General features: G+C 32.1%; 1 long non-coding RNA gene across 1 annotated transcript; it reads right to left on the bottom strand.

Annotated features, from left to right (window-relative positions):
* Positions 1 to 6527: 6527 nt before the first annotated feature.
* LOC143062110 (uncharacterized) lies at positions 6528 to 7764 on the bottom strand. Its single transcript, XR_012974553.1, has 2 exons — positions 7621 to 7764; positions 6528 to 6874 (listed from the first exon to the last, which is right to left on the bottom strand). It is a non-coding gene; the product is annotated as an uncharacterized LOC143062110 (long non-coding RNA).
* Between the last annotated feature and the right edge of the window lie 19767 nt (positions 7765 to 27531).

A 27531-nucleotide genomic window follows, 5' to 3' on the forward strand; every position in this document is an offset into this window, starting at 1 on the left:
TATCAATGTTTTACATTTACATATATTAGTTGCATATATGTACATCAGGATTGGTATGCTTAAAACATCTAAACCAGTCTTTCACGTTGTCAAAATATAGCGCTAATGAATATTTCAACTATGAATCTTCGATTTTATTTATTGCTAATCTAAAAAGATAAAAAGAATAATTATATTGTAGAATTATTGTGTGCATACAACCTACAATGCAAAGACAACACATCGTTGTTGTGCGTTTCAAATGTACCACTAAGGATTAAGATAGGAAAAAGGGGGATTGTGTGCAAGTTTTAAAGTTAACTCAACCACAAATAAAGCCTGTACCTGCAATAAGGACCATCATCTGGTCGTTCTTGTTTCTGTCAATATTTATATATCTATTTCGCTAGAGCAGTCGATCGTTGCATACTTTAATTTAGGTTAGTGTAAACATATTTTATTAATTAAATTCAGTAATGTACACAAATAGGCATGTACATAATAATACATGTTTAATAATTAATAAGATCCAGAAACAAGTTGTTAACTTATATAAATCCGTTTCCTAAAAAGAACATTTCATATTGAAATACTCAAGGAGTAAAATGTTCAAAAAAAAAAAAAATATAACAATGTTACACTAGATGGAAAGAAGAAAAAAAAACATATAATAAGGTTGTGACACACAAGAAAGAAGAAAAAAATATACATCGGAAATTCAATAATAAAGTGTATGTTTCTGAACTGACACAATTATTTAAGATATAAGTATTACTTGTTGAACAAAATGTGTGCTATCATATGACAAATCTTTTGCTACTGAGTTTAAATGTTTGAACTGCCAAGAATATTTCGATGTTTTGTTCGTAGCTGAAATCCGTTGAACCGTGTAGCAAGATTTCTTCCGACAAAAAATGTATTATATTGATATTATAAAAATGCTGTTCACGCATAATGTGAAAACGGGGGCAGTGTAACAAGTAGTGCGCTGTCGTTTCTATAGCACCACATAAACAAAGTGGCGAAGCCACTATATTTTTCACAAAAAGATGAGGATTTAGAGAACTGCATTGCATACGAAGTCTTGAGTGATAGATTTGACCTAATCGCTTACCAGTGTTTTCTTGATGACTATTAGTTGCTTTCTAGGTTTTTTTTTTTTTACAGTTTTGACTTTTTGTCTATGGTCTCAGTGTCTGAGTAGAAAGTTGATGAACCAGGGGTATGTCAAAGAACGTCTCGTCCTTTTTCTAAAAAAGTTCATCGGAAGGTACCAAGACCTTGTTGATAAATATTCTGTATCAACTTCACAAATAATACACGATGGTCTTGATGTATAGATTCTGCGTATTGATGTTGTTTATCATCTTAACTACGTGTTTTATAGTTCTTTCATTTGTCCTTGTTCTATTCTTTTATTTGTCTTTATTTATATTACTTTTACTGTTAAGTCTGTTTTTTGTTATATCCTTTTGACGTAACTCTGTGCTTATGTATCCCATCATACTTTGAACGACAAAATTATTTTATGATGTGACTCTGTATCTATGTATCTTATCATACTTTGAATGACAAAATTATTTTCTTTATTAATATTACTTTTACTGTTATGTCTGTTTTCTGTGATACACATTTGACGTGACTCTGTACTTGTGTATCTCATCATACTTTGAACCACACTATTATTTTATTTATTATTATTACTTTTACTGTTAAGTCTGTTTTTGTTATATCTATTTTACGTGACTGTATTTATGCATCCCGTCATACTTTGAACGACAAAATTATTTCATGTCTACCTGTGCGAATTTCAAACGCGCAATTTTACACCAGTACTTAAAACTCTCCATCCTTTATGGGTGCATTTTACATAGATAAATTAAATCGTATAATATAAACAAAGGATGTTTAATTTGATGTATGCCTTTTTGTGCTTCTTCGTTACATTTGCTGTTTTTATAGTGATTTAGATGATAACACAATGTTGACTGCTGTACCCCTATTTTTTTACCTTTTTACCTATTGTGTCTGTTTGTTTTGTTCACGCACGGTGATAATATAATGGACTTTGATGCGACTGTCATACAAGTGAGAGGTTAAGCTAGCTATAAAACCAGGTTCAATCCACCATTTTCTGCATTTGAAAATGCCTGTACCAAGTCAGGAATATGACAGTTCTTGTCCATTCGTTTTTGATGCGTTTTGTTATTTGATTTTGCCATGTGATTATAGACTTTCCGAATTGATTTTCCTCTGAGTTCAGTATTTTTGTGATTTTACTTTATAAACACTTTTACGTTTTGCCATAAAACAGACCTAAATGCCTTATTGTAGGCAAGAAAAAAATATAACGAGAAGAAAAGCATTGGATAAACGACAAGCCCCTTTGTAATATATATTAAGGCCATACCTAGTGATATTGCAAATATCATTCTCTCTTCGCGTATTACTTAAATATTAAAACATATAGTTTACCTCTAGTCAGCTCTTTAATAGTTGTCTGTCCACGTTTGTCATTTTCCAACAATGGTTTATCGCCCGTTGCCCGTTGACTGAATTTGTCAATTTGAATGTGTGATAAAATTACGTCAACAAAATTATTATTTAACGTACCGCAAACATCATCTTAAAACTGTTACCCCTTACATTTACACAGCATCCTATTTATATTCTTTAAAAAAAAAAGTGCCAGTATTATACTACGAAGTGAAAATGATTAGCTGGTTATAGTTTATTTTACTTTTGTTATCTAGTTTGAAAGTGGAAAGAGACATTTGTTCAGTTCATTGTCAATATAATGGAATGTGATGCGACTTTTATACAATTGAGACGTATAGTTGGCTTTCAAACCAGGTTTAATACACCATTTTCTAAATCAGAAAATACCTGTACCAACTCACAATGACAGTTGTTATCCATTCGTTTAGTGTGTTTTATCATTTGATTTTGCCATGTAGGTAGAGACTTTCCTTTTTGAACTTTTCTCGGAACTCAGTATTTTGGTGATTTTACTTTTGACCAGTTTATTGAGATGAGATACATGTATTTTTTGTCAACTTCCTGTCAGAAATACATAATAGCCTTCATTTTGGAATTCGCCATCACATTTTTTACCACCCAATGATCAAATGTCAATAATGTCAATAGAACGGCTTTAAAGCACTTCTGTCAACAGAGCCATTTCTGTAAATTTTAGTTTACATCAACAAAAATTCATTCAAATTTAATTTACCGTTTATAAATAAAGGCAACAGTAGTATACCCTGTTCAAAACTCAAAAATCTATGGACAAAAAACAAAATCGGGGTAACAAACTAAAACTGAGGGAAACCCATTAAATATTAGAGGAGAACAACGGCACAACATTAAAATGTAACACACACAGCAACGGACTAAGCATTAGACAAAATCCGATGAGAATAACCAATATAACATCAAAACCAAATACATGAATTTGGGATAGAAAAGTACCGTGACACGTCTTATAGTAATGTGAATTCACTCAAAAATAGGAGAAAACAAACGACACAACGGAAACACAACGTAAAAATGTTACACACACAGAAACGAACTATGATATAACAATGGCCATTTTCCTGACTTGGTACAGGACATTTTTAAAGAAAAACATGATGGGTTGAACCTGGTTTTGTGGCATGCCAAACCTCGCACTTTGATGGCATTGTTAAATATAACATTAAAATGACAACATAATAATACAGGACTACAATACAAATAAATAACAGAACGTATATAAAACTATCAATATGTTTCTCGAAATAATTGTTCTACCCCTAGACATATATATATAACCTTAACCAAGGTTTGCACAAATGATTGAATTTCAATCTGTTTATTTTTGTAATTGGTTCTGTTTTCAACATGTGTTTTTTAGTATAGCTCTTTTTAGTATAGACGCCAATGTTCTAGTTGTGTTAACCAAACGTGCGTTCTGCATACAAATTTAGCAGCTTTGGTTTTCATTTTTTCTTATTATGGAATACTATCTCGTGATGCTGGCCACATATTTCTTTTTATGCATATATGTCACAAACCAGTTGCATGGATTATGCGTCTTGCAGTAACTGCGTCTTGTCATTGTATCTGTTTATGTCTCATTTTTTAAACTTTATTTGTAAACAAGCATAAATTATTTGTAATGTTATCTTACTGCAATGTTGATTTATATAGACAGGTTTCATCCTTCACTAGATAGCTAAATTGTATTTGGCAAACCTTTTAGGATCTTCTGGTCCTCAATGCTCTTCAACTTTAACTTTAACTTCTTTAACATTTTTTAATTCGAGCGTCACTGATGAGTCTTTGTAAACGAAACGCGCGTCTGGCGTATATACAAAATTTCAATCCTGGTATCTATGATGAGTTTATTTGCTTATTGTGATATTTATTGATTTGTATTTATTCTTTTTTATTTGTTTTTGTTTTAAAAAGTAACCTTTGTATTATAAATCATGTTTATCCTCGAAAATCTACCGAATGTTAAACATATATATGTCTGAGCGTTGCTTTACAATAAATCTTGAAATCTTAAAACCTACAAAAGATATACTAATAACTATCAATGAATAATGTTATTTGTTTCTTGGTAATTGAGATACATTTGTCTGGGGTTGAAGTCATAAAACTTTGCTCAGTGCTCGGAGCACAAAAATCATGCTCGAAACATTAAATCCAGCATTTTGATTGGTTGATTCTTGAGTCTGAGTACAGAAATTGTGTTCGAAAGTTTTATGACCGCAAGGCCTGATAAACCATCGATTTTATACACCACCGTTACATATACTTTTCTTAAGTAAATTAAAAACAAATCACTGCTTCAAACTATTTTTCATTTAACTTATTCATAAAAAATGTTTCATAAGGGGAAATTTGCATATCAGGTTCAAATAAGATCAACTGAAATTGCTTATCGAAATCTGGATTATATGCTTCAATTGTATTCTATTTTATACAAACGAGAACTTTTACTCTTGGGAATAGTAGGACAATGTAACTGTCCATAAAAGTGCAACAGATCATGCATTCTAATATGTTGTTTAGTTCAAATCGTTTATAGTACATATTATATATTCATGTTGTTTCAATATGGCGTTTTGATATACAGTAACTCCTTGATAAAATTCGTTGGATATATTGTCTAGATGTTATGTCTTTTAAACTCGTCTAAACCGATACAAACACAGTAAAAATACATATATGTGTGCAAAACAAATATTTATTAATTAAATAGAAATGTAAAAGAAGGCGAACTTTCAAACTTATAAAAAAAACAAAGTTTGTTCATATTAACTCAGTGGGATTTCCAGTGACACTAGAACAATAGAAAAATCACTCTTCTTATGAAAGAGATAGAAAAGGTAGAAAAAAAGGAGAGACAATTTACGCATAAAAACCGATATGCATAGGGATGGATATCTCTTAAAACACAAAACCATTATATAACTTTTATTCAACCACTATAAGTAAAGTATATGCTAAAGGTAAATTTGTTAATATATGAATTTTTAATTGCCAAACATGCTGTTAATTGAACAATCTATTGTTCAACATAGGGGTGTGAAAAAAACTGCCAGATTTGACTGCATATTTTTCTTTTTTTTTTGAAAAAAATATATATCAAACCTTAATAATGCAGCTTTCTGAGTATCCAATTTTTAACGTGTTCCGAAATGTAGTTTCGACACAAGAATTTTTCAAAGTTGGGTCATTTTGTCTATATGAATGTCGGTAAATTCGTATGATCGAGCACACCGACAAGTGTATCGTTGGGACAACTCGATATAATGTATTAATCAATATACGTGACAAATAACCTAATGTGAAGTTTATTAAAATCATCATAACATAATTGATCAACACATTATATTTGAAAAACATGAGTCCTATAATATAAGACTTCAAAGGTTCATATCATTTACATTCAACGTTTTTATTGGATTTTTTTTTACTGCAATGTAACCTCGAGGTTTAACGTTGGTAGTAAAAAAAAATCCCAGAAAATATGTTGAATGATATTGTAAATGATATAAACCTTCGAATTCTTATAACATCGAAATAGAAAATATGTGATCCTAATTAACCATGCACGTGTGTTGAAGAAGACTTTGCACTTTTATGAAGTAAGGTTCTTAAACAATATTATGATCCCAAATTTGAAGAATTTTGTTGGCAATACTTTAAAACAAACACTACACATAGGAAAATATATGTTAAATCTAAATGTATTATTATTATGAAAAAACCTTTCCCCTCCCCTGTTTGGCATGTAATGGTTGAAACCTAAGGTGATTCGCACTAACTGCCTAAAAGGGGGCCCGCTCCAGTCTTGCGTCAGTGATTTAGTATATACTAGTAATAAACAAAATATTGTCTCATACTGAAAGGGGCGGCCGAGCACAGCCAAGCTTGTCTTGCAAAACAGCCAAGATTTACAAAACATTTCCAACAAAAACCTTCAGTTTGGCAATCTGACTGAAATCTAATTATCTCTACTGATAAATAATGCAACACTACAATGTAATGACACATTTAAGTTTTGGAAGGATTTTATTCACAAAGAATGTTTCTCATTGATGTACATTTCTATGCTCTTGTCTTTTCGGAGTTTATATTGGAAATTAAAAATTGTTGCATGAAAGAGACTAGCTCCACATTCCTATGCATATGATTGTCATATGTACGTGAGAATCATTCCATAAAACATCCGTTTGATATCCTTTCAATGCCAGACACTGTCTAGTGTGGAAAATCTGGCTAAACTTGTGCTGGATCAGACACTTGAATCTTACATCGTTATTGATGTTAAGCAATTAGTTTAACGGGCCATCCGGAACTGTTGGATTTTATGACAGTCTTCCTTCCATACAGAACATCACTGCAAAATAATTTGAACATTCAATTAGCTGATGATAATATTATTTGGCAATCCAAAGAGAACAGTTACCTGAAAATATTAGACCAACGTACGTTTGAACAGAGATGCTAAAAAAACAAAAAAAAAAAACAATAAAAAACCAGCCATTTTACTTTACAATCAAATTGAAAAAGTAGTTAGTTGCATGTCCCATCATCCTTTGGTTGTACTGTAGACCCCAGATAAATATAATCTTAATTTCGTAGCATTTTCACCCCCACCCCCCTTTTTTTAACTGAATTTGTTCAAGGTATAGTGGTTTTACCCCTTTTCAGATTTCAGTATGTCATGTTGTGTATATTATATAAATAAGATGAATTTCTAGTAAGTTTCTACGATATTCTTATCATTTGACAAAATTCTATGCATCTGAATTAAATTGTTTACTATTTGAAAAAGCGCGCCTTCTTATACTTTAATTTACCTCCCATTATTTCACATAGCAACACAAATTAAAAACTGCCAATCTTTGCTGCATATCAATTTTTTTCCCCGACAAAAATATATATCATGCAACATAATCAACTTTACAAATTGGGAGAAAATCAAGGTGTTCCGACCATTGGATAGTATTTAAAAAAAATAATGAAAGAATGGCATGGTTACAAGTGTGATCCCTGACGACACTGAAAGTCGAAAATTCACGCATTTACCTTTCATATGATGATGATACGATGAGGTGATAAACTTAACAAGAAATAATTTACCTGATTCGTTATCATATTCACATTATGTTGACACGTCTTAGTTCGTTTATGCTAGCTCATTTTAAACAAGCTAAACAATTACAGCATTATCCGTTTTTTTTTACCAATTATCTCTAGTCAGAAGAGCGCACTGTTTACAGGGGAGGTAATATTTTGTCACCAGTTCGCCCACTGAACTAAAGGTAATGAAGAAAATAATTTAGACTTAATTTTTCAGTTGTTTCCCTTTGAACATAATTCGACGTTACAGTGTACATGTGCATGTACCATATACGTTTTGAGTACATAAAGATAACAGAAATGAAACAATTAAAGACGATCCGATGCTTGTTTACAAAATAATCACACAAAAAGTAATTGCACAAAGTAATATATGAACATCTAGAAAATCAAACCCGTAAAGCTGCTTATGAGCAAAGTAATTGCTTTGAGCTTGCTTTATTTTCTGTGATCATTCGTCGACACCGTAATACCCTAGAACTGGTATGCTTTTGTAAGTATTCTTGTCTTCATAAAGATACGTGCACAGATTTTTAATGTAAAGAAGCTCATTCAAGACTTTGACAGACTTTCAACACGTCACCAATATATAATACCGCTTCTAAGAGAAGTTTTTAACCAAACCTTAACGGGCGTAAAACACTAGTCTAAGAACGCAAATAGCAATGCGAGTAACAAAGCAAATTTTCTAAGGATTCTTGTCAAATCTACCAATCTTATACATAGATGGAACCTTGAAACGTTCAGTTTCAATGTTAGTTGGTTACAGGGGAATACTTTGTATGCTAGTAAAAATAGACAGATAGTTTTTGTTTTTAATATCGTTTAATGGAATAAGTGATGGAAGCCTCAAAAGATGCAACATTTCTTTGGTAAATAAGCAATGTTTTTGTAATGACGATAAACCTGACAACAATGTACATGAATACATTACATGTGTTTAACGCCTATCTGGATATACTTTTATCAGGAATGTTAAAATACGAATATCGGAAAGTCAGGGATGTGAAAGTGGTTAGGAGCTTAATAACCATAAAAGACCTAAAAAGGACTATCAAAAGCCAATTCAGGTCAATGTTAAAAATGTCCTGTACCAAGTCAGGAAAATGGCCATTGTTATATCATAGTTCGTTTCTGTGTGTGTAGCATTTTTACGTTGTGTTTCCGTTGTGTCGTTTGTTTTCTCCTATATTTGAGTGTGAATTCACATTACTATAAGACGTGTCACGGTACTTTTCTATCCCAAATTCATGTATTTGGTTTTGATGTTATATTGGTTATTCTCGTCGGATTTTGTCTAATGCTAAGTCCGTTGCTATATGTGTTACATTTGAATGTTGTGTCGTTGTTCTCCTCTTATATTTAATGCGTTTCCCTCAGTTTTAGTTTGTTTCCCCGATTTTGTTTTTTTGTCCATAGATTTACGATTTTTGAACAGCGGTATACTACTGTTGCCTTTATTTAAAAGACACAGCTGATCCTGAGTATCATTTAAATTTCTGAATTTATTAACGATGAACTTTCTTCATCTTCGTTAGTGGTGCACAATTTCTTCAGTATGTATGAACATAGATTCCTACCGATTTTGTTTGCGACTGGCAAACACAAACAAACAAGTGTAAGTTTCTCACTCTGTATTGATGCTGTTGTTAACTGGCCTTATTCCTTGTATTTGTAAGTTTCTCACTCTGTCTTGATGCTGTTGTTAACTGGCCTTATTCCTTGTATTTGTAAGTTTCTCACTCTGTATTGATGCTGTTGTTAACTGGACTTATTCCTTGTATTTGTAAGTGTCTCACTCTGTATTGATGCTGTTGTTAACTGGACTTATTCCTTGTATTTGTAAGTGTCTCACTCTGTATTGATGCTGTTGTTAACTGGACTTTTTCCTTGTATTTGTAAGTTTCTCACTCTGTATTGATGCTGTTGTTAACTGGACTTATTCCTTGTACTTGTAAGTTTCTCACTCTGTATTGATGATGTTGTTAACTGGACTTATTCCTTATACTTGTAAGTTTCTCACTCCGTATCGATGCTGTTGTTAACTGGACTTATTCCTTGTACTTGTAAGTTTCTCACTCCGTATCGATGCTGTTGTTAATTGAAATTATTCCTTGTACTTGTAAGTTTCTCACTCCGTATCGATGCTGTTGTTAACTGGACTTATTCCTTGTATTTGTAAGTTTCTCACTCTGTCTTGATGCTGTTGTTAACTGGCCTTATTCCTTGTATTTGTAAGTTTCTCACTCTGTATTGATGCTGTTGTTAACTGGACTTATTCCATTCCTTGTATTTGTAAGTGTCTCACTCTGTATTGATGCTGTTGTTAACTGGACTTATTCCTTGTATTTGTAAGTGTCTCACTCTGTATTGATGCTGTTGTTAACTGGACTTATTCCTTGTATTTGTAAGTTTCTCACTCTGTATTGATGCTGTTGTTAACTGGACTTATTCCTTGTACTTGTAAGTTTCTCACTCTGTATTGATGATGTTGTTAACTGAACTTATTCCTTATACTTGTAAGTTTCTCACTCCGTATCGATGCTGTTGTTAACTGGACTTATTCCTTGTATTTGTAAGTTTCTCACTCCGTATTGATGCTGTTGTTAACTGAACTTATTCATTGTATTTGTAAGTGTCTCACTCTGTATTGATGCTGTTGTTAACTGGACTTATTCCTTGCATTTGTAAGTGTCTCACTCTGTATTGATGCTGTTCTTAACTGGACTTATTCTTTGCATTTGTAAGTTTCTCACTCCGTATTGATACTGTTGTTAACTGGACTTATTCCTTGTACTTGTAAGTTTCTCACTCCGTATCGATGCTGTTCTTAACTGGACTTATTCTTTGTATTTGTAAGTGTCTCACTCTGTATTGATGCTGTTGTTAACTGGACTTATTCCTTGTATTTGTAAGTTTCTCACTCCGTATTGATACTGTTGTTAACTGGACTTATTCCTTGTACTTGTAAGTTTCTCACTCTGTATTGATGATGTTGTTAACTGGACTTATTCCTTATACTTGTAAGTTTCTCACTCTGTATTGATGCTGTTGTTAACTGGACTTATTCCTTGTACTTGTAAGTTTCTCACTCCGTATTGATACTGTTGTTAACTGGACTTATTCCTTGTACTTGTAAATTTCTCACTCCGTATTGATACTGTTGTTAACTGGACTTATTCCTTGTACTTGTTAGTTTCTCTCTCTGTATTGATGCTGTTGTTAACTGGACTTATTCCTTGTATTTGTAAGTTTCTCATTCTGTCTTGATGCTGTTGTTAACTGGCCTTATTACTTGTATTTGTAAGTTTCTCACTCTGTATTGATGCTGTTGTTAACTGGACTTATTCCTTGTACTTGTAAGTTTCTCACTCCGTATCGATGCTGTTGTTAACTGGACTTATTCCTTGTATTTGTAAGTGTCTCACTCTGTATAGATACTGTTGTTAACTGGACTTATTCTTTGTACTTGTAAGTTTCTCACTCTGTATTGATGCTGTTGTTAACTGGAAAGTCCATTTATAGTAAGAATCCCCCCTCAGCATATTCTGGGTAGAATGAATGATTATTTTGATTTTGTGTATGTTGGGTCAGAAGTCGGAGATGTCAATTATTACGTGGTCGGTGTCTTTGATACTGTAAGATCAAGTTTTCAACGTTATGGTAACCAAATGCGTTATTTATCAGGCAAATACTAGAAGTTGCTACTTCTAAAATGAATGTTTGGAATGAGTAGTAAGTCGCCAGGTTTACCAGAGCCATCTCGAAGCTCTTTCAGTCTATTAAGTGAGTGTGTTGATTGAACCGATTTCTGACCAGGATAACGTTCCCTGGTACTATAAAAGAACACTCTTGTTTAGGGTTTGTATTGGCAGTAATTCGCTGTGGACACTTTTAGGGGTAAATTCAGTAAATAAATATACGTCATCAGGGACCGCCCATTTAGGGCCCATTTAGGGGAGAGCTTTCTGTATAACACTGAAGTCATATTCTCTTCTGATTGGTAGATAATGTTGGTAATAAATATTTTTTGGCAGATGGATCAAAACTAGAGTTGAAAAAAAAATAAAAAGTAAATGCTGGATGTACTATTTTTTTTTTTTACTACAGGGTTGAAAAGTAATGAGGGTCAGTATAGGAATTCATCGCGAATCTACATTGTTTGTAAACAAGGCCATGTGAATGCCCAAAAATGCCTCATGACCCTATGTTTTTATTAGTGCAAAAGATAGGGCTACATTTGTACTTTCATGAATGTTATATGAAAGTTTCCAATTCCTAAAGGTAAATCAGGTATAAATTTAATTCCATACATAGATTAGCATTAAAGTCAATGGGAGATTTTTTTACTGAATTTACCCCTTTAATATTATCTTTACTTACGTCAGAACACGACGTAAATTATTTAAGTTTATTTTTTATTTGCTTAAATGTTGTGCTTTAATTTGGTTATTTTTTTTTTTTTTTTTTTTTTTTGCTTAAATTTTGTGCTTTAATTTAGCAATGACCTTAATTTCACATACCGACTCACGTCGATTGATGACAAACAGGATATTCAGTTCTAATAAGTCATTGGAGTTGCTTGCATTGATGCTTATGAGATTGTAAATGTTAAATAACTTATGGCTGATATGGATGCTTCTTTTTGTAGCATGGCCTGGATGATGATTATGATATTGTTGAAATTCTCGGCTTGATGGCGTATGCGTTGAGGGTGGCGGGGATGTTCCGCAATCTACAATGATCGACCATGACTGCTTTACGAGTCTGATAGTAACTATAATAATTGTCGATTTATCCAAACGGGTTTCTAGCGACCACTCTTGGCGAATAGTCGTCGTGTGAAATATATGGAATCGTACTGCCTCATGACGACACAGATAAGTAAACTCTTACAACTTTTTCGACTGTCATACTAGTGACAGGTTTAGCTAGCTATAAAACTAGGTACAATCCACCACTTTTTACATATGAAAATGCCTGTACCAAGTTAGGAATATGACAGTTGTTAACCATTTGTTTGATATGTTTGAGCTTTTGATTTTGCCATTTGATTAGGGACTTTCCGTTTTTAATTTTCCTCGGAGTTCAGTTTTTTTTTGTGATTTTACTTTTAACAGCAAGGAGCCCATTTAATCGTCTTGTTCAATTTCAACTTGTTCTTGTCGAAGGGGTTGCGTGATGAACTACATATGATATCATGTTTAAGTTTAGCTTTGCACGTTGTCGGCCTGTGTTGTTGTAGGTACTTAGCACTGCATTGATGTCTGAATCACGAACTAGCTTCAGATTTTGTTTAAACCCATACCAGATTTTATTTAAACCCATACCAGATTTTGGTCACAATAATCGAGATGATTGAACATAGATTCCAAAACCAGCAATGCCAGATCAAATGAATTGTTTAAATCGTCGCGATAGAACAACGGCTGAAAAAAAGTTTGTTGCAAACCCTTGATCATTCAGATCGTCGCTCTGCCGTCCAAATATTTTATCTGAATGTTTTTATCTGGTAGATGATAAACATGCTCACGAATAGTATTAGATCTCCGTCTCCTTAAGTCATTCGAGTGTTTTCCGAATGCTTCCTTCTACAAAGAGATAACTCTCGACTGGATAGAAGATCAAATTTGTTTCTAATATTGATTTGTATTTTTGCATGAAAGAGACGTCAAAAAGCAGATGACGACGTCACGTAATTTTTAGATACCTCTGCCGCAGATGATGCTGTATAACTTGTATTTCAGTTGGAAGACATGGTAGGTCTTGCGAATGATGTGTCACCTACACTGGGAATAAACATGTACATAACCATGTTTGTATGATTTACATGCGTTTTTTTGAAAAATGTACGTCTCTTATTTAAGAAAAAAAAGTAAGTTAAGATCAAGTTGAATCGGAGTATACCGAAAATAGTTTTAAATCGGGAACAAAATGAAAAACAATATACACAAAAACAACCAGAATTACATGTATTTTCAACTCAGAAAGTCTAGGTTGACAGAGTTACTGTATCTTGTTACATGTATGCATGGACCAAAATCACGAAAAAAAGTAAGTGTCAAGACCAGGAACAAAAAACCTACAACAGTGCCATTTTCACAGTAATCAATAAGTTTGATCAACAATATAAAAAACAAAACCTCCGTAAAAAAATTGAGACAATCAAACAAAGAAGATGAACAAAGTTGATAATAAGATATACTTGCTGAATAGTTTTAGGGGTAGCGTTAGTCCTCTGATAGTGAAATATCGACAATAACAGACAAATGGTTTGCTTCTTCTCACAAATGGAAAGTATACAATGTCAAAACTACATACGTAGTGTTTATAATAGGATAGTTTTGTTTAATTTATTTAAAGAAGGAATTCGTTTTAATATCATATAAAAAAGCATGTGAGTCGGAATATATGGCCAATGATTGACTTCAATCTATAAAGTACAGCTGCATTCATTTTGTATTATTTTTTTTGTACAGGAGATTCCTGCGGTCTCTTTTAATTTCGTTGATTTTCAAGTCTGTTTGAAATAAAGTCTGTTTGAAATATCCTGTAAATGTCAACAGTGTTCTTTCATTATTCTTATTTAAACATTCTTTATTGAGAAAAAAGAGGACTGTGACCTATTTTTTTCGCACTTTATATTTGATAGGTTACTATATACCATTAAAAAATAAATGACATTGAATCATATGCACGTTATGGCTCATCATCCATGATGTAACTGTCCCTGATCAGAAAATCTGATGTATTGTTCTATGGTCTATTTACAATGTGTGACTAGCATGCGACTGCATCTTTATGTCTAAATCTTTCCTAGTCAGTATTATGTCTTTTCATCGTCCCACTATTAAAAGGAAATGGGAACTGCAGTTGGGAAGCAATAAACGTTTACATGTTCAAATGGTCATTATTTATATCATACTATTTTACTAACAAGGAACAATTACTTTAACCATTTATGGATGCGTTATTTTTTATTATCTCATCATTTCAGTTCAACGTTGATCGTGGGTGGATTCGGATGCGCTACAAACCGTGGTGTGTCCATTGTATAAAAAGATCTAGGTTAATTTTTTGTTGATGGTTAATACTATATTAGCTTGAAAGCATAAAAATTATTTTAGCCATTATGAGGCAGATCACGAATCAAAATGTACAACGAACAATACCGTAATTTCTAAAAAGGGAAATGCTTATTGGTTTTCGTCAGACAAAATGAACACAAAGTGACACATTAATGCATGATGATTTTCCCGCACAAATTATTTTCTCCTACACATAAAATGTCATACTAGGATCAATTAGGATTTTTGTTTCTTTTCAGTGTTCTACATTATAGAATCTGTTCTTCTTATTGGAAAATATTATTATACTGATACGATCTCTTTCTAGTCTTTTTGGTAATGTTTTCATGCAATGTACCAGGAGCAAGATTTATATTTGCTACATGTACAAACAATTGTCAAAAAATGAGAATGTTGACTCTTAAATTGTCAAAAGTACAACGATAAGAATAAAATGCATGTGAGCTTTAGTTCTTCCATCTTAAACTGTTGTAAAAGACGATCGACATTCTTCTATTAAAGGTAGTGGTAGCAGAATATATGGTTGTTAGTATGTATATGATTTATACTTAATTGATTGCCTAAACGAGCTGCAATAGAGAGGACAGAGCAGTATTCGAATATGAATGGTACAGGACGATTTTTATTAAAGGGAGGCGGTACAAAATTATAAGCCTCATCTTTGAGTTGACTATTAAGTGAAAAATTAAAAAAGCATGTTTAAACTTTTATAAATAAAACAATGGAAAACACGTATGACAAGTGTTTACGGATAAATATGCATAGGTTATGTACAATGGCAATATATAAGAAAGACTATGTTTAGATGCTTTTTTTTGAAGGGGGAAGTTTTACAAGATCCGTTCTGCTGATAAATTTATTAAGTGATACACGCATAGTTTTAAAACCTACTATTCATCTATTGATCCGTTCAAATATATTCATATTTGCAGTCATTTCTTGGTGTATCTCTTCAATGTTATAATACAGTATAAAGAAAAATAATAACCGACTTATTTGCTTATATCTTCGTCATTTGAATTAGGGTTGATAGTTGTTTTGTTTTTGGTAAAACCTCATCTCCTTATTTGTATTGATAATTATGTAAAACTATTTAGAACAAAATAAAAATATTGGTGTGTACTGAAATTTCAATGACTCTAGAAGAAATCGCAGTACAATTAGGCAAGTGGCGAAGCAAACATAAACATTTTCACTAAACTAGTACATAATTTTGTTTAGGAGCCAGCTGAAAACCTCAGGGTGCGGGATTTTCTCGCTTAGTTGAAGACCCATTGGTGGTGTCTGCTTTTTGGTCGGGTTTTTGTTTCTTTGACATACTCCCCATTTCCATTTTCAATTTTATTTTAAATTTCGCAGGCAGTACGTCGACTGGGCATGCACGAAAGCGCACAAGTCACGGATCGATAACGGTCTCCGAATCGAGTTTTCTGAACAATTGTCGTTTTCTGTGGGAAAAAAAAAGATTATTTTAGAGACAAATTGAGGAAGTACACAACATTACATTTATACGTTATTTCACAAATATTTCAGACTTTGTATGGTTTCAGAAGAGATGCGGCTCAATGAAATCGGTCTCTTCCTTTGGTAGCATAGATGAGATATAAGCTTAACAAACCACTTATGTTTACCGCATTACCTCAAAACCAGACACCCTAAGAACTTTGATCAGTGTGTTCTTTTGCTGTCCGTGTTGAAACTGAGAAATATGTATTGATATAGTGTCCATTCTAAGATCACCTGCAAACTGATCTTTTATAGAAAAACTTTGTCACTTCGGAACATCCAAACTTTAAAAAAACAATCCAATTTGAAAAATTGTCTATTGTTTTATAGGTAGCCAGTGAATGTGATAGAAGTGCCAAAATCTGCAATCTTATTTTACATAGAAGACGCTGCTTTTCAAATCGTTTAACAGTTTGTCTTAACTGAAGACATTTTTAAAGAAATTTGAAAATTTAGCTGAGTGTACATTTATACTTATTCATTATTAATACGACATTTGTCTTTTTTTTCACATAGCAAAATTAAAGCTATTTAAAGGACAATACGTTGATGTACTGTAGCGTGTTTTCCATTGTGTTTTATAAACAAACTGCATCGTCGCGGGCAAACGTACTATTACGCATTTAGTGTTGAAGGCCAATTTATCTTTCGGGAAATAAAGTCAGTTTATAATCTTTATACAACTCGTATTCATGACGCGGAACCTAGCATGCTACAGTGTCATATATTTATAATATTGTTTACTTAGGGTAGTCAAATTATTTACGAGTGTCAACATTGTCTTTACAAACTCAGCATGTTGTCTTGATAAGATATCACACACAGAAAAGACTGATCAGACGGATAAGAAATCAAAATCATGCGCGATAACTCGTACTGGCTTACATTGAGGACAATAGTTGGCCATGGGTTAATCTTCACATTTAATTTCTTTCCAAAAAGAACGATTGGGGCAAGTACATAATTAGTATTTTAATTCGTAAAATATATATTCGTCATAACAGATCTGTTTTGATGACGTCACAGAACTAATTACAGATTATCACAACTTCATTTATTTCAATGCAGTTAGTTTTGATAGCTTAATTGTTTTTTATTAACGATTATCAATAAAAACCATGCTAATCTCCCAGTGATATATTTAGTCGATTTTTTTTTACGATGACTAATAGCACTCAAGCCCAAAAACAAACGTTTATATTTTCGATCACAGACATTTAATAACAACATTATTTTAGATTAAAGATGATATCGTTATCAATATTGATATTTGGAACACTGATTGATGCTTTATATGCACGCGCTCTATAGTATTAGTACGACCGTCTGTTGCTAGTCTGGGTCATAACTGATTTAATCTCGACCATGAACTTCAGATCAGCACCAAGTATGGTAGAAAGAAATAATTATATTGTTCAATTATATTGTGATTTGCTTCCGTGTTTAGGTTATTGCTGTTTGTGTATGATAGGTTCCGCTGGAGATTCGAGGTTAAACAAATTGTTTACAGCATTTTTTTTTCAAGAACAGTACAAAACAGTCAGTTTATTTCATTTATCATTATCAGATATTTAAATTTAGATAAAGTGTACTTAGATCAAATTATATGAGTTAATAAAATTATCAATTTTATTGGAAACTGTGCTTAACTGCTTTTTACTAAAAATCGGCAAATAATTATACAATATAATGGTGTGATTGTCAATGAGACAACTCTCCAAAAGAGACCAAATGACACAGAAATTAACAACGCTGGGTCACCGTACGGTCTTCAGCAATGAGCAAAGCCCATACAGCAGAGTCAGCTAGCTATAAAAAGCCCCGAAGTTGGTAAATACGCTTATTGTTAATGTTTTAGATACATCATAATTGTAGGGTAATCTTTATGTCTTCTACTTTTGATGACGAATATTGGTCTTCTTATCAATAGATCGTACTTTGCAATATTATATTATTAAACTGTCACATTGTTTTCCTCTGTAAAGTTTTTTGACTCAAATTAGCAATTGTCATTGACCAATATCATGATTTCATATTTTTATTAAGGTTCTTTTATGTTTAGATTTTGTTGCTTTTCAGAAATGTTTTATTTATTTGATCTCGAACCTTACTTCACTGAATTTTGTACAAATGTAGTCAAGTATAATTTATAACAAATGGGTCCATGTCGACTGTCCAAAATTATTTTGGCTTTTGTTTATAGGCCGTTTCCGGACTTGCTCTTAAACATTTCTTTCTTTATATAAACTCATCATATATATCAGGATTGAAATTTTATATTTACACGAGACGCGACTTTCGTCACCAAAAGACTCATCAGTGACGCTCGAATAAATAAGTTAAAAACGTTATGTTATCTAATTTTATAAATCTTTTTTTATATGAAATGTATCTGAAGAAGATTATCAAAAAGACACGTGTCGTGTTGGTATCATAGACATTTATATGTTAAAAGGTGTTGCTATTGTTTACTATCAGTCCGTGAGTTTGGTCCAACCTTCCCCGATATCATTGCTACAGTGCTTAAATGGGTATAAGAAGATGTGAGTGCCAGTGAGACAACTCTCCATCCAAGTCACAACTTGTAAAAGTGAACCATTAAAGGTCAAAGTATGGTCTTCAACACGGAGCCTTGGCTTATACCGAACAACAAGCGATAGAAATTACCAGTGTAAAATCATTCAAACGGGAAAACCAACGGTCTAATATATATAAAAAACGAGAAAAGCTTATAAATCACATTAATTAACAACAACAAATGAACTTCAGATTCCTGCCTTATGACAAATGCAAACAAATGTAGCAGTTTAATAGGTACCAACGTGAATAACAGTGTAAAATCACAACATAAAAGACACACTTTGAAATATCAATTGGTGGCCATAACAGATAGACAAAAATCCAATGATAGACTAAATGATAAAGAACTGAACAATTACAGGTCATCGAACTGGATTCTACAATGACCAAAACCAAACAGTTTAGATTTTATGAGACTTGATATTTACTAGGGACACATCCTGATTTTTTCCTAGTGTCAAAATCATTATTTTAAACTTGAAAAACTTTGTATTAAAGAAAGTGCTTTATTTGTATCAGAATTTTTTTAAAAATCTGTGCCTTGCACAAACATGATACCAGCTTGACATCGTGAGTTTCCAAGTTATTTTTTAGTGTCTGCATTTCTAAGAATACAAGAATTTCCAGGAAAAAGTTTTGATATTCATTAAGACTAAGTGCATCATGTTTCGCAGCGTACATTTGTATAGAATGTGACCTCAAATGATATATCTTGTGTGGAATATAACCTGAAGTGTCGTTTTAATAAATAATCTAATTGTCGCCGTAATCTATTAAAGAAATTATACCGTTAAAAATATCTCCATCCTTTTTTTTTTGTCTAAAATCTTCCATCTAATGTCAATAAAAAAAAACATTTTCTGAGTATAGGACCAAATCTGTCTTTTTAAGACAAGTAATTCGATGTCTTCTGTAACTGAGTGGTGATAAATATTAATATAATTACATCGGGACAATCCTAAGCATATGATAACTATGAAGTATACAAGGAAACAAGCGATAATGACTATATATGGTATTATTAGCGTTGGCGTTTCCGTTAAATGCCCTAATGTAACCATGTAATAGATTCAGCTAAATGTCACAGAGACATTTCAAAATAAATTGTTTCTAAAGTGTTTTAATGTAATAATTTAATCAGTAATAAGAAATTAACATACTAATGCTAAAAATAACTAAATGTCGACAATAACAAAGTTATATTTATCGTGTATGTATTGAAGAACAAACTAATTTTGGGAAATTTTTCTAAAGGATGAGATTTTTCATATTAAAAGTAAACAAAAGCATGCAAATTCGTATTTACTGTCTATAATTGTCCAAAATAGAATTTCAATCTATTTGATTAATAATACAAAAGACAAGTGCATAGAATATTTTTGTAATATTGAAAGATTGATTTAGATAGTTTTACAGATGATTCTATGTAAGCATGCTACACATGTAAAATTTATAAAGACGTTGCAAAATAGCATTGATCTAAATAGTACGAAAACACTGGGCGTATATGTCTTAGAAGTAAGATCTGATTGCAGCCAGCATTACACCTCCAAAAAAGGCAACAGTAGTATACCGATGTTCAATAGTCACAAATTGATTAAGAGAAAACAAATCCGGGTCACAAATCAAACCCGAAGGAAACACACCAACCATTGTATCAACATAGGTTCTTCAGAATAAAATATAATATATATAAGAAGAGGACATTAAAACAACGGATCAACAGAAACACTGAACTGCAACAAAAACAAACGCCAACATACATAGACACGGACTATTTGATAACAAATGACATAATAGGTTCACAATAAATGCTGTAGGTATTTTCTACAAAAGTAGACTAATCGAGATATCATCACTGCTTATATGTTTATGGTTGCCAAAGCTAGTTGGTGGACCACTAAGAAATAGCTGTCTGATTGATGTATGCATACTTATTCTTTTAATATATTCTCCTCTAATCTTATATAACTCCTGGTTCTTATTGGATTTATAAATCCTTTAAGTTATTTTAAATTAAAATGTTTCGGTCAGTATTGTTATTGATCACTTGAATCGCACTTGCGCTGATGTTTATCTAGATTTTCTAAATTTTTTTATGTCTATAAAAAGATGACTTTTCGGAAGTTCTTTGGTCTAGGTGATCATGCATACAAGTTTAGTGAAAAAAACTAATTACAAAAATGCGTAGGACATAAGTCTAAAAAATTTTTTTTTTTGCATACACAACGGTTCACTGAAATAAGTTCTTCAAATGTTTCACTAGATATTGTCAGTGAATGAACGGTACATGTGTTGTACATGGTAGAAATTTACTGTTGGCCAGCAACAAAACTAGTTTTGTACTATGAACGTGCAGCTGAGGAAATTATTTGACGTACAACTTTATAAATGATGAAATACAGATAGTAAATAGTACATACATACAATAAGATATACCATATGACAATATTAGTTAAAATGTGAGTTAAGGTCATTGCCATATAATATGTAGTCATGTAAATCATATTAAACTTTAATCCTGATGTTGTCATTTGAATTTAGTGGGGCAAATATTGCTATCGGTTAATTGAAATTGAAATAAATTAAATACTGCAATATCATAAGACCATATGTTGTCAAATTCATGTTCTCCTTTTGGCTTAAATCGGATTTATAACATAAGAAATCAAAATTACAAAAAATCCAAAAGTAACAATATTGCGCGGACTTTGAGGTATACGTATTTCGTGCGCATTGCTTGCACAAGCTAGACACCATCGAGATAACATCAAAATACTACTGATGGTCATTTGACCCGATATAAACTTGAATTTGAATCATGAGCATTCGTATATCAATGAATAACAAGAATACGTGAATCATCGCTTTACATGTACATGTGTTATGCACACAGCAAGAGCACAAATGCACTGCACACAAGAAAAATCTTGAAAATCATTGATAAAATATGACAAGCCACGTAAAGTGAAATAAAACCGGTACTTTCTTATATGTTACCTTGAGCCAGTATATTTTCCTTCAGACTGAATATTTCTTCAGCTTCATTAATCAAAAACATATAATAAATTTACTTTGAGACTTAAGGATAAATTTGTTAAATATATCAGTTGTGACATAACTTAATGTGGCATGTGTTAAATCACATAAATAAAGAGTTTTGATTCTAGCACTTAAGCTATGCAAGGAGTGGTAGTCTGTATCCAAGACACCTCTTTCGGTTCTAAATCTATCTCAGGAAATGCACTTGAAAGGTAAATTAGATATGTTTCATATTCCCATTATTATTTTTAGCCTTGAAAAATGAGTGAAGGTTACATTTTGTACTTGTTATGATAATCAGTTACTGTACTGAAAATCTTATGGCCTTACAGCTTTCATGTCTGTCTTTAACTAACCCGTCTAAAAAGGAAATATTTCGTAAAGTGTGATCATATATTTTCAAAAAGTGTTTCTAAAAAAACCTGACTGTGTTGTTTTTATGTTTCGGTCTCTTGTTGTTTTGTTTTATAGAAAATGGTATCCACAGGGATATAATCTAACTAAGAGACAGTGGCGGATCCAGAAATTTTCATAAGTGGGGGCCCACTGACTGACCTAAGAGGGGGCCCGCTCCAGTCACGCTTCAGTGATTCCCTATATAAGCAACCAATTTTTTTCCCAAAAAGGGGGGGCCGGGCCCCCTGGCCCCCCCCCCCCTAAATCCGCCTCTGAGAGAGGCAAAAGATACAATATGGACATTCAAACTTATCTGTCAAAAAAAATACCCTGACAATGCTTTTAAAAGTCAACAAATATAACCTGACAATGCTTAAGTCAACAAAAATAAGCTGACAATGTTTAAGTCAACAAAAATAACCTGAAAATGTTTAAGTCAACAAAAATAACCTGACAATGCTTAAGTCAACAAAAATAACCTGAGGTTGCTTAAGTCAACAAAAATAACCTGACAATGCTTAAGTCAACAAAAATAACCTGACAATGCTGAAGTCAACAAAAATAACCTGACAATGCTTAAGTCAACAAAAATAGCCTGACAAGCTTAAGTCAACAAAAATAATCTGACAATGCTTAAGTCAACAAAAATAACCTGACAATGCTTTAGTCAACAAAAATAACCTGAAAATGCCAATAACAAAAGACAAACAAAAGTATACAAAACACACACAGCATACAAAACCAAAAACTGAAAAACAATAGCCCTTTAAAAAAAAACTTGGGTGGTCTCAGGTTCTCCAGAACGTTAAGGTAGATCATAAGTAAATATTTTTTGAGACAGAATTTTCTTATACTTAGCCAAAAGCAAGATTTTACTACGCTCTTTTCAAAAATATAATAAAAAGTATGGGTCACCGTGCTATTTTTCAAACTATGAGTCGTTGAAAATTGCTTAAATTTGGTTAGATTGTTCATGGAAAAACACATTTGTGTGCATAAAAAAAAATTTGTGAGATAGAATTTTGAAATAAATTGTGAAAAGATAGTTTTTGTAATATATTTTAAGAAAATAAAAAGAAAAAATGGTGTCACCGAACTTGTTTTCTTGCTACAAGTAAAAAGGAAAAATTTCCCTATCAGTCCAGTATAATTTTTTTACTAAAAGAGTTATCTTCCCTTAAATGGACCATTTGAAAAAAATGATTCTAAAAGCAAATAAAATTACATTTGTTTAAATATTTTGAATTATACAATAAATCACCAAGTTTTCTTTATATTATTAAACAGTCTAACCTTTAAATTGCAAATCTGTCTCCAAATTTGCAGATTTAGGCAAATAACTAGACCGATTTTTTACAGTGATTGTACAATCCAAGATGGCGGTATACCATGTACAGACCTTCTAAAATTCAAACTGACCACACGCACGATACACGCACGGTGAATGCACGATACACGCACGGTACACGCACGATACACGCACGGTACACGCACGATACACGATACACGCACGATGAGCGATGAGCGTTACACGGAGGATTAACGCAAAATGAATGATGAATGATGAACGCACGATACACGCACGATGCACGATGAATGATAAATACACGATACACGCACGCACGATACACGCACGTTGAATGATTCCTTGACTACTGAACAACGAACGCTTTTTACACGATTCTCAAAGCTATTTTATTTAGAATAGTATTTAAAATTGATATGCATTTTCATTAAAGACAATACTTGTAGCTGTTTTGCCGATACCAGCATAATAGATAATATACTATTTTCCCGGCTCAGATTCAAATAACTTAATTAAAGTCGGCTATTTTATAGGCACCGGAAATATTTGTGAACTTGGACAGAAGCTCATAACAATCAAAATATAGTGTCTTGATTTTGTTCAGCCTGAGAGTTCAAGTTTGTGGCAAACGAAGGCGAGACATTGTGTTCCGCGAAACCCTTACTAATTTTATTTCATACAGTTAAAAATCTAAATTTTATTTTTATGCATACAATGTTCTACGCATTATATCTACAGAGAGTGACTGGTTCTAGAAATTATTTCAACTACATGTTTTATATAATTGATTGCAATAAATGAATGATCTATGTATTTTTATTTTCATGTTATAATTTTTTTCACTTTGACGGATAAATTTTATAAACGATTATATATGTATATATCTAAAAAATATTGTAAACTGTTTTCGTATTCACTACAAGCATATAGCAGAAATTATTTGATTCTTTGATGTTAACGTGCACTGCAAATTTTTGTAGTTCTGTACATATATACTTATCAACAGGACATATTAGGTTATAATTTCACCAATAAATGAGTAGTTGAACAATATTTAGAATGTGTCGGTTTTTCCTTGATATTGCCGAAAATCAGTGATCCGACTGAGACGAGCGAACTGACATAACAACTGATTAAACAATCATAAACTCTTTTTTTAATGTAAGTTACAAAGTTCCTTATATTATTCATTGTTATCAGAATCGTATGTGTTAATTTAGAGCAAAAGATATTATTTTGTCAGAAAAATTTGATTGATACAAATTAATTAGAACTACCTAAGAAAATGACACTTACCAAATAATTAGAAAATTTAAACATTTGTATGTTAATACCAAATACTTCATAATATACTTCTGAAACGACTTTTCGTCCTGAATATGCATGAAATTTTTGCCACTGGACGTTTAAACAACCACTAAATAATCAATTAATCAAATTTTGCTCTCAGTAAAAATGACTTAAACAATATAAGACAAGATTGGTGTCTGTTGTTTGTTTGTACAGTAAACATACTAAATGTGTTTATATTCCTTATACAATTTCAAGTATGTAAGAAAATTCATACATATTTTCAAACATCCTGACACTTCAAATTTCTAGGAGGTGAGATTCACGGGGTTTTACCTAAAACTCTTTGGGAAAATGCAATTTTAAATTCCAATTTGAAACCAAACGGTAATAGATATTCCAAGGTTTTTTTTTAAATGCATGTCTAATTTGATAAGGAGATTTGAAAAATCTATCTCAATGGTAGTTGAAATTATTCAGTGCAATCATTTTGTGTCCGTCGTTGTCATTCATACATATCAATTGGTGAATCCACTGTTAACTGTTCGTAATCTGTTGGTTATGGCAGTAAGGCCTCGCGATCGGTGTCCAAATTTAAGCCCCCACTTAGGTAAATTAATGATTATTTATAGGGGAGGGGCTATTTTTCTCGATGCAAACATTATTTTCCTTCCTGAAAAAAAAACAGCTTAACAATTTTCTATATTTTTTCATTAAATCATAAACCGATGCATATCAAATGATTTTTTAAAAATTTAAAAACATATTTTTATGGTAAATATATCTAAATGTCTGGGTAATTTTCGGTACGTCTAAACACCGCTCAGGACCTCCTGAGTGCACTCAGGACATACAAAGTGCACTCAGGACATGAACTATATGTTTTAGTGAGTGGTGGAGGTATGCATTCGATAGATAATTTAATTCTCCATTTAATAATTTTTGTTTTTATTAAATGATTTTAACATTTTAGGAGTTATTGAAGATTTCATCGGCACGTGCCGTTTTGGGAAATATGTCAGGCATGACCGTGGATTATATTGAATACCAATTATCATGTTGATTAGGTCATTTAAATAAATCTTTAATAATTAGGAGTGATTAGTGATGGTACAAACCCCATACAAGTAAGCTTTTAAAAACAAGCAAAATCAAGATGTCTTTTGAAAAATAAAGAACAATGAAGATATATTGTTTTAGAAAAAAAAACTATTAAATAAAGTTAACCTTTTCTTTTTGTTTGTAATAATTGAAGCCAGTCGAGAAATATGAGAAATGTACATATATAGTTATATATATAAGAAATTTTCGTTCATAAAATTCATTTTATTTCATTAAAAAAAAATATCGTTATTATATTCTTTGTATAGAATCAGATTTTCGTATTTTATTAAAATTTCGTGCAATAAAAAGTTAAGATTTATTTTTAGTTAAAAAAATTAAAAAGAATAATTCTTTCGTATTTTCATATCTCTAGATCTATTACAATAATACGGAAGCCCTGGAGTCCCATGAACAAATATTACAACTTGCGCACAAGATAGTAACCCATGCGCAAGTTGTAGTTTTTTTTGCGTGGCACTCCAGGGCTTCCGGACAGTTCACTCACTAAAAATAGCGTTGAATTTAAAAATGAATATATTGGTATCATTCTGTTCTAATTCTTATTCATATAATTGTGTGTGTGTGTGTGTTTTTCTATTTTCTTGTCTTTGAGATTCCTTCAAATAATTAACCGACTTTTTAAGCAATGAGAGGCTGTGTATGTATAACATAACGATTCAATCAAAATTTCATTTAGGTAGATTTATTCCCCTATTAGAACTCGTTCTTGTCCTGTAATAAATTCCTTAAACGAGTTTGAAAAGGGAAATACATTTGTCATACTTTTCATGAATTAAGATTTAGTTTTGTAAATGGAATCCGTTCTTAACTGTAGAAGCCGTACTTACTAAAATACGCTTTTCAAATAATCAAATCTCATATGTAGTTAGACGTGAACTTTCTCATTTTTATCGTTCTTTTGCAGTAATTTTATTCTTGGGGGGGGACCAATCCCGGCGTCCCGAAAATGGTCTCGCCCCCCCCCCCCTCATTCTTGAGTAATACGAGTGTTTTAACAAATTTGGTAAGATTTATCTTACTCATTAAAGTTGTTCTTGTCTAGCTGTAGCCTTCAGTTGAACGAATTCAAATGTGAAAATAAATTCTGAAAAATTAATTTGTCTCCGTTTTCTGAAAATTATCATATTTGGTAATTATTTCTAAATGATTTGTAAGTAAACGAAATCCGTTCAAACCACGTTCAAAACCACGACGAAGTCTTCATGCACAGAGTTTGAAGTGCCCCCCCCCCTTCCCCCCGAAACTTTCTATTTCAAAAAATTTGTTATATATATCAAGGCTGAAAAAATCTTTAATAAATTTTTAACATTCATGAAAAAGGTCATAAAGTGTGCATGCCATAAGAAAATGTTTATCAGTCTCTACACTGCAACTTTCACAAAACTTAATAACATAGTGCTATTCATTTTAAACGTAACACGTACAGTACTAACAACACAATTCATAAACAACAAGAAACATAATCCAATCAATTTTGTTGATTGGATAATTCACGGCTCAGTAGTTGTGTAATCAGTGACACGTGCCCTCGTTATTTCATAAGAATTATCATATCTATCTAAGTTCGATTTCAAATTC

Source organism: Mytilus galloprovincialis, chromosome 2, assembly GCF_965363235.1.
Source record: "Mytilus galloprovincialis chromosome 2, xbMytGall1.hap1.1, whole genome shotgun sequence".
Taxonomy (NCBI): domain Eukaryota; kingdom Metazoa; phylum Mollusca; class Bivalvia; order Mytilida; family Mytilidae; genus Mytilus; species Mytilus galloprovincialis.